The sequence below is a fragment of the Silene latifolia genome, chromosome 9, assembly GCF_048544455.1.
Source record: "Silene latifolia isolate original U9 population chromosome 9, ASM4854445v1, whole genome shotgun sequence".
In the NCBI taxonomy this organism is placed as follows: domain Eukaryota; kingdom Viridiplantae; phylum Streptophyta; class Magnoliopsida; order Caryophyllales; family Caryophyllaceae; genus Silene; species Silene latifolia.
The window spans coordinates 131,618,222-131,626,198 of NC_133534.1; the positions used below are offsets into that span (position 1 = coordinate 131,618,222).

The 7,977-nt window shown below is 45.0% G+C and overlaps 1 non-coding gene across 1 annotated transcript; it reads right to left on the bottom strand.

The window, feature by feature from the left end:
- Positions 1 to 2,327: 2,327 nt before the first annotated feature.
- Positions 2,328 to 2,434, bottom strand: LOC141603525 (small nucleolar RNA R71). Its single transcript, XR_012525396.1, has one exon. It is a non-coding gene; the product is annotated as a small nucleolar RNA R71 (small nucleolar RNA).
- Between the last annotated feature and the right edge of the window lie 5,543 nt (positions 2,435 to 7,977).

A 7,977-nucleotide genomic window follows, 5' to 3' on the forward strand; every position in this document is an offset into this window, starting at 1 on the left:
TTGAAGAGGTCCCGCACGACCTTCTTACCTCAAATTGCAGCTTCTAAAATTGGGTCAAAGTATAGTACTTCAACCTGCCCAACAAATTCATCTGCACCGTGATAGTGTTTCACATATTGGCCATTAACTTTGAACCGGTGTCCAGATGAGGTTTCCAATTCAACTGATCCGAATTTTGTAACTGCTGATACGTGCATAATATATAGTCTTTTTAGCCTATTTCAGCACGTATTTCTATGCATTTTTATACTGTTTTCATAGTATTTTGCCCCGAATTGGCTACTTTGGTTCGTTTTGTCCGTTTTGTAGAAATGAACGTGAAAGTAGTGGAATCATACCCTTTTTCGTCCTTTTTGCATGCATTTAGAGGAGACGGGATTTTCCTGAGTGAGATACTGCGTTGGGAAGCATGTTGGCACGGTTTACGAGGCAGTCGGGCACGGACTTGAGCTGAAATGAAGACAGAAGACTCGATCGAGTGGTTTTTTCACTCGATCGAGTGGTTTTTACGTCCTCTGATGGTCGATCGAGTAGTTATCTACTCGATCCTTAAGCTGCTGAAAGACGAGTTACTCTATCGAGTAACTATCTACTCGATCGAGTAGATGTCGCTGAGGTTTTGCTCGATCGAGTGGTTTTATTCCACTCGATCGAGTGGTTTCGCTGTTATGGGCTTTAATTAGCCCGTGTTATGTTTTATTCCGCAAAACTTAATTATTTTCTTATTTAAGCATGCATTAGTTAGGTCATTAGTATCAGATTTTATTCACTACTTAGCTTTTATCAAACTTTACTGCGTAAAACATTCTTCTTCACTGTAACCTTGTTCTCGGAATTACCTTGCTCGGATTTTGTGTTCTTTACGCCGGATTCGCTTGATTGTAATTCCTTTCTCTTCTCTTAATAATAATTAATCTTTTGTTTGCTTTAATTCTTCGTTTTGTTACATTTAATTTCTGCCCTAATTTACTTTTATGCAATTTATTTGTTATTTCATAATGTTTATTGCTGGTAATTTATCTGCTGTTAGTTTAATTAGCGATATGAGTAGCTAAACACCTTTCATTTTGGGATTAGGGGATCTGTGGTAGGAATGCGGCGATGTAGTAAATGAATTAGATGAATTAATTATGAAATCTATCACCATAGCAATTTAATTGTATTTATCGACTTAGTTGAGTGCACACTTCTGAGTTATTCCTTTAATCTGGCTAAAATTAATCCTAGATCGAAAGATTGGACTAAATAGGCCTGCTATGAACAGTAGACTACCCTGACGAGAATGAAAGTTAAGTTAGTGGTACTTTAGGATAGAAAGTGGACCGAAAGGACCTTTCCGTATCCGTCTCGCATTAATTCGTCTGAGTCATTTACAGCTGAGTCACTGGACTACCGTAGTGAACCGAAATCCTGACATGTCCTTCTCTATCTGATAGTTTAAAACTTATTTCTTGCCTTACTGCTCTTGCCTTTACTTCTCTTCCTTTAAAACTTCGTAGTTTAGAAAACAAATCAAACAACCCCCCCCCCCCCCCCAATTTGTGACCAAATAGATGGACTACTACAGATATCTTGCCTCCCTGAGGAGATCGACCTGACTTCCCTAGCTATATAGTTAGTTTAGTTAGTTTATTTTTGACAGGTACACGACAGACGTGTCAAATTTTGGCGCCGTTGCCGGGGAGGCAATTGCCCTATCTGTTTTCATTTCGTTTATTTTATCCGTCTTAGGGAATTTTTATTCCTTGAGGTCGTTCTTATTATTTTCTTTCAGTGTTGTTTATGCCCAGGTCAGACAGGTTTGAATTAGTTTCAGCTGATTCAGAGCCAGAGAGATTATTCAGGCATAGACTCCGTCTGCAAAGGAAATCGCGAAAGGAAGACTTGAGTACTTTCGAGCCAGAACTACATCACTCTCTTTTTGAAGAAGACAGTCCGTTATCACCAGTAAAGATGCCTAAACTTTCTAGTCATTCATTGCCCAAGGCCAACTCAATTCCAAAAGGTTTCAATCTTCAGACGGAGGATGGGAATACATTTGACATCCGTCCTTCTTACATAAATCTGGTGAAGAGAAACCTTTACAGAGGTGTGGCAGGTGAAGATCCGAGGAAGCACATGGAGACCTTTACCGATTAATGTTCTACTATCCCCGCCACTAAGGGGGTAACTCAAGACAAGATTAAGGAGGTTCTATTTCCTTTCTCTTTATCGACTCGGCCAGGGAGTGGTCGATCGACTTGACCGCACAAAGAAGTGGGGTTACAGATTGGGAGTCTCTTGCTCTTGCCTTTTACAAGAGATATTTCCCTCCACAGCGCACCAATCTGCTGAGGGCCGAGATTACTAGTTTCAGACAGAATCCCGATGAGAGTTTATATGAAGCGTGGTCCCGATTCAAGAAATTGGTGAGGACTATTCCTCATCATGGCTTTGAACCATGGTTTATAGCTAATCAGTTTTACAATGGGCTGTATGATGACCACAGAGCCATACTTGATGCGGCATCTAGTGGTAGATTCCAGGAGAATACAGATGATGATAAGGGATGGTCCCTTATTGAAGAGATGACAAATCACAATGCTGAGTATGGAAACCCGAGGGATAGTATAAGGACAGTTCATGTAGTCGATAAGCAGGTTGTGGCTCAGCTGGAAGCCATGAATGCTAGATTTGACAAGTTAGAGTTACAAGCTGCTGGGGAGCCTCAGACGGTCCATGTTCTTACTAGAGGAGAGATAGTTTCATGTGAGAGATGTGGGAGTAATGATGGCCACACTGTTGTTGGCTGTCTTGTGGAGAAGGAATAAGTCCTTGCCTTTCAACAATATAGGCAAGGAGGGGGTTCCTATTACAATAATCAAGGGGCAGTCCATCCCAATTTGAGGTGGACTAGTCAAAATGTGCTCAATCCTACTCCTCCTCCGCACCCGCAACAACCTTATGTTCCGCCACATAAGAATCAACAAGGCTTTCAGAAGCCTCCTTCCTTCACTCCTCCAAATCACGGTGCATCATCTTCCAGTGGGGTGAGTGAAATTGGTGAGCTTAAGTCTATGTTCCAGTCCTTTACAAAGCAGTGGCAGCTGAGTGATCAACAGAAAGATGCGTCCATTAAGGCACTTGAAACTCAAGTTGCCCAACTAGCCACGAATCAGTCCACAAGGAAGCAGGGTCAATTACCGACTCAAAATGAGAAGAATCCACACGAGACGGTAAATTTCATCAATCTGAGAAGCCATCATTCATATGAGGGACCGGAAGTGTTGAAATCAGACCCGAGGAAGGCTGTACCTGATGATGAACAGTGTTCTGTTGAAGAAAATGAGCTGACGGCTAAGAAAGTGCTCGATCGACTGGTTTCTGGAGGTCGATCGAGCAGATTTGGTGAAGAAAGTGGTCAATCGAGTGAAAATTTCACTCGGTCGAGTGAACAGGAAAAGCAGACTGGTCGATCGAGTGGATTTTCTACTCGATCGAGTGAACAGGAAAATGGTACTGTTCGATCGAGTGAAAATTCCACTCGATCGAGTGATATTGTTGAAGATTCTACTCGATCGAATGAGCAATTTGGTCGATCGAGTAGTTTTGATGACGGGAAGCTTATTCGAGAGCCTGCTAGTGCTCGATTAAGCGATAAATCACCGAAAAGACCTCGTTCGAGAGGTAAGAAGCGTCCAAAGGATACAGAGCTTGCTCCGGGTGACACATTGGAAGAGAGAAACAAGGGACTCGAGATACCCATCACGGTTCCCTTCCCGAGGCGGCTGAAGAATACAAAAGCTAATCAACAATTCGGCAAATTTGTCGAACTTCTGAGAAGCTTAGAAGTCACTGTGCCGTTCACTGAATTGCTGACAAAGGTACCCTCTTATCTTAAGTTTATGAAAGAAATTTTATCGCGTAAGAGGAGTATTAGTGATAATGAGACCGTAGCTTTGACTGAGATGGGGTCAGCCCTATTTCAAAATAAGTTACCTCCCAAACAGTCAGATCCGGGTAGTTTTTCAATTCCATGTCATATCGGTACCCATTTCATTGATAACGCGTTATGCGATCTAGGCGCTAGCGTGAGTGTCTTACCGTTGTCTCTGGCTAAGAGACTTGGTTTGACAAAGCTAAGTTGCACTAACATGACAGTCCAGATGGCCGACCGTAGTGTATCACGGCCACTAGGTATAGTAGAAGACGTACCTGTTCAGTTCGGGAGGTTCTTTATTCCCGTTGATTTTGTTGTCTTAGATATCCCCGAAGATGCACACACCCCTATTATTTTAGGGAGACCATTTTTGTCTACTGCCCGTGCAGTAATAGATGTCGGGGGTAAGACTTTGACATTTTAGGTAAGGGACGAGGAGCTGATTTTTCATCAGTCTAAGTTCCGGAGGGCTCCCATGCAAGCTCAGCCTTGCAATGCCCTCTCTTCTATTGACCCTATTATTGACACTCCAGATGAAAATTTGGAGTATTGTGCTGCTATTGTTACCCCTCCGCCTCAGATTGAGAGCAAAAAGGAGGAAAGTTCGTCTGTTTTCCTTGCTGCAGGTACAGATGAAAGCAATGAAGGAGCTGTCAAGGGACAGGGTGTAATTACTGTCAATCAAATTGGAAGTGAGGACGCTGCAGCTGATGATAAAGGAGCAAGGATGAGGAAAGTTCGCGCTTATGTGGATGTGAACTACACCCCTCCTACTGTTTTAAATGATTCAAATTCATGCTCATGGAAGCTGAAGAGGACTATCAATGTTGCTGAGATGACGTCCTCCAGTCAGGAGCCCTCCAAGGGGCTACTGAATTGCATTGGGAATTGAGCGGGGAAATGCCCCGTGTAACACCTTGTAATAAATAATTTTTGAATTTTCCGTTGAATTTGTTTTTATTGCTTTTAATTAGGACAATTAGTTTATAGACAGTTTTTTAGCGTAGATTTAAGACTTTAGACTGTTCTTATGCGTATTTGGTATTTTGGGAAATTTTTGCACGTGTTTTTTATGCAGGTTTGGGGAAGTTTTACGCAAAATAAAGGAAGAAATACAAAATTCAAGAGCTTACGCGAGAAAAGAGCTCGATCGAGTACTTTTTGTACTCGATCGAGTGAAAATATGGTCGATCGAGTGTTTCTTTCAGTCGATCGAGTAAACCAATAAAGGGAACTTCTCGATCGAGTAGAATTCTACTCGATCGAGTAGATGGAGCATCAAAATGCTCGATCGAGTGGTTTAAAACCACTCGATCGAGTAACTGCAACAGGATGCAGGGAGTTTTTATTCCTTAAACTCTTTTGTTCTTATTTCTCATTCATTTTCCCCTAATTTCGTCTAACCCTTCCCTAATTGCGACCAAAAACTCCCCCAAATCCCCATTTTTCTTGCCCAATCACCAAATCCGCCACCTACAAGTTGTTACTTGTTACTTAATTTTTCAAAGCCCTTTGTTTTCTTCTTGTTTCGTGCTCCTTTACATGGTTTTAAAGAGGATTTAGGGTTTGCGGTTTTGAGCTTGAAAAATCGCCTGTTTTGCTTGTTTAATTGAAGATTATTTGCAATTTGTAGGTTGTTATCGTCAAGTAAGTGATTCCTTCACCCTCTATGCATTTTAATTTAATTACTTTTGCAATTTTATGAGGTAAATTGGGAATTAGAGTTCGAAATCCACTGTTGATCGAATTTTTTCGACTTAATTGTCTTTGTTGCCCTTTCTTTGTCTTACTTGATGATCAATCCCCATTCCTTGTTGTTGTTGTTGCATGTTTTAATTCGAATATTGCGCAAAATTTCGCGATTAGGGCTGTTTCAGTCGAATTTTTCGACTGTCGGACGGGTTTATATGCTTTCATGACTTAATTAACCTCAGTTGTTGTTAATTGCTGTTGTCACTACCTGCTATCCCGTTCCCTACCGCTGTTTACACGCTATGACTCGAAATTTTTGAGGATTGTTGGGAATTATGTGTTGTAGGTCGAAATTTTCGACTGGTAGGGGGTTTCACATGTTGTTTCTGCTGGTTTTTCGTGCTGTTTTAGCTACCTTTAACCGCTGTTTTCTTATCATGTCCCCTACCCTTTGTATACAGGATGGATTCTAGCTCTTTACCCTCTACTAGTTCATCCTCTAGTCCGTCTCTGTCCGAGACAGTGGCCCCTGCTGTTGCCACTGCCCCCACTCTAGTCACTACTGCAGCCCCAGTGTTCCTAGTTTCAGCTACAGGTACAGTTTTTACTCCAGCTAGCTCAGCTGCTAGCTCAGTTTCGGCTGCCACCTCCTCTACGGCCACCACCACTGCTAGTCTTTCTTCTTCAGTGGTGGCCACAACAGCCACTACTCCTACACCAACCACTACTTTTACACCTGTGGTGGACTCGCTAGCAGCCGCAGCTGCCTTTAGAGCAGCCTTCCTCACACCGTCACTGCACGGGCTTCTGCTTTGAGTTCCAGAGGCCGGGGTCGTAGACAGTCTCGTTCTACGCCAGCTCCAGCCACTTCTACTTCTGCTGCTGCTCCCTCTACTTTTGGCACAGTCACGGTCCGAGGGGACACCTCCCTCGACCCTCACCCAGACTACCCGCAGGTACATTTTGTTAATGCTTTACACCGTAAGAAATTTTATAACCTGCTAGGCTGTTTGTTTATACCTTCCCGATTTCTAGAGAAATCGGCACTTGAGAGACTCGGTATCTACGAGTCGGTTTGTGACTTACTACGGGTCACGGGGATGGTCGGACTCATCACTATGAGCGGCCGTACTTTTCTAGAGCTGAGCCTCGAGTTTCTCAGCTCCTTTACCTTCTCCTCCGGGGCACACGAGGCTGACCCCACTAGTTCTTCAGTGTCTTTCCGGTTGTTTAACCGGACTTTTCCGATGACCTTAGAGGAGTTTGGTAGGTTACTTGGCCATTCCTCTACGGGCGAGACTGCCGCCCCTAGGAGGGTCTTCCGTCAGCTTTGGAGGACCCTGGCCCAGACCACTTTTAGGGAGCGAAAGCTCCAACAGGTCCACCTTCCCCCTGTCCGTTGTTTCCTTAGACTGATGGGGAGCACTATTTTCGGCCGAAAGGAGCCGAGCAACATCACAAACACCGAGCTCTCCATCCTGGGCGGTTACCTGAACATCGACTGTGAGGGTCCTTTTACCCTCAACATAGCTTACTTGACCGCCCAGTACCTTCAGAGCCAGGGGCTGAAGGAGACGGGAACCATTTCCTGCGGTGGCATAGCCACCATTCTTGCCCGTTCCCTTTTCCCCGTTTGGCCTCGTGACCTGCAGTACCTCGAGGGAGAGAGGCTACTGAGTCTGGATGCCATGCTCTCTCAGCATTGGCTAACCCCAGACTACCAGACATGGAAGATAGATGGCTCCTTGTCTGTTGACTTACCTTGTGACACTCTCCCCCGTCTAGAGCCCCTTCCTACTGTTGCTAGGGGTGCCCGTCTGCCACCACTGCCTAACCTTCACCTTCCACTCCAACCACAACCGCCTCTCACTGCACCCGCCGCCAAGAAGCGGCGTCTTGAGACCGGAGAGGGGTCCACACCTTTAGGGAGTACCCAGCCTTCCGAGGCTACTCCCATCTCGACCTCTACTTCCGCTACTACTACCACTCCTACGCCCACTCCCACTGACCAGACACAGGCTGAGCCGGTTCTACCGGCTACTTTCGTACCACCTCCACCCTTTGTGGCGCCCGTGGTCATGGACCAAGGAGGCGTCGTTCACGGTTTGTTGCTTGAGATTGCAGAGCGTCAGGCTCATATGGAGAGGGACTTAGCTTTGACCTTACACCCTCTGTACGAGTACCACTTGAGGCGACACCGTCCGATCCCAGAGGGTTGGCCACACCCTTCCTTCTTCCGGTACCCAGCTGAGGGGTACCCGGAGTCTGCTGACGATGACCCCGAGGTGGCAGTGGAGAGAGCTCGAGCTGAGGAGCAGAGGAGGAGAGAGACCCTGAGTTCAGGGTGGAGGACGTTCACGACAGCG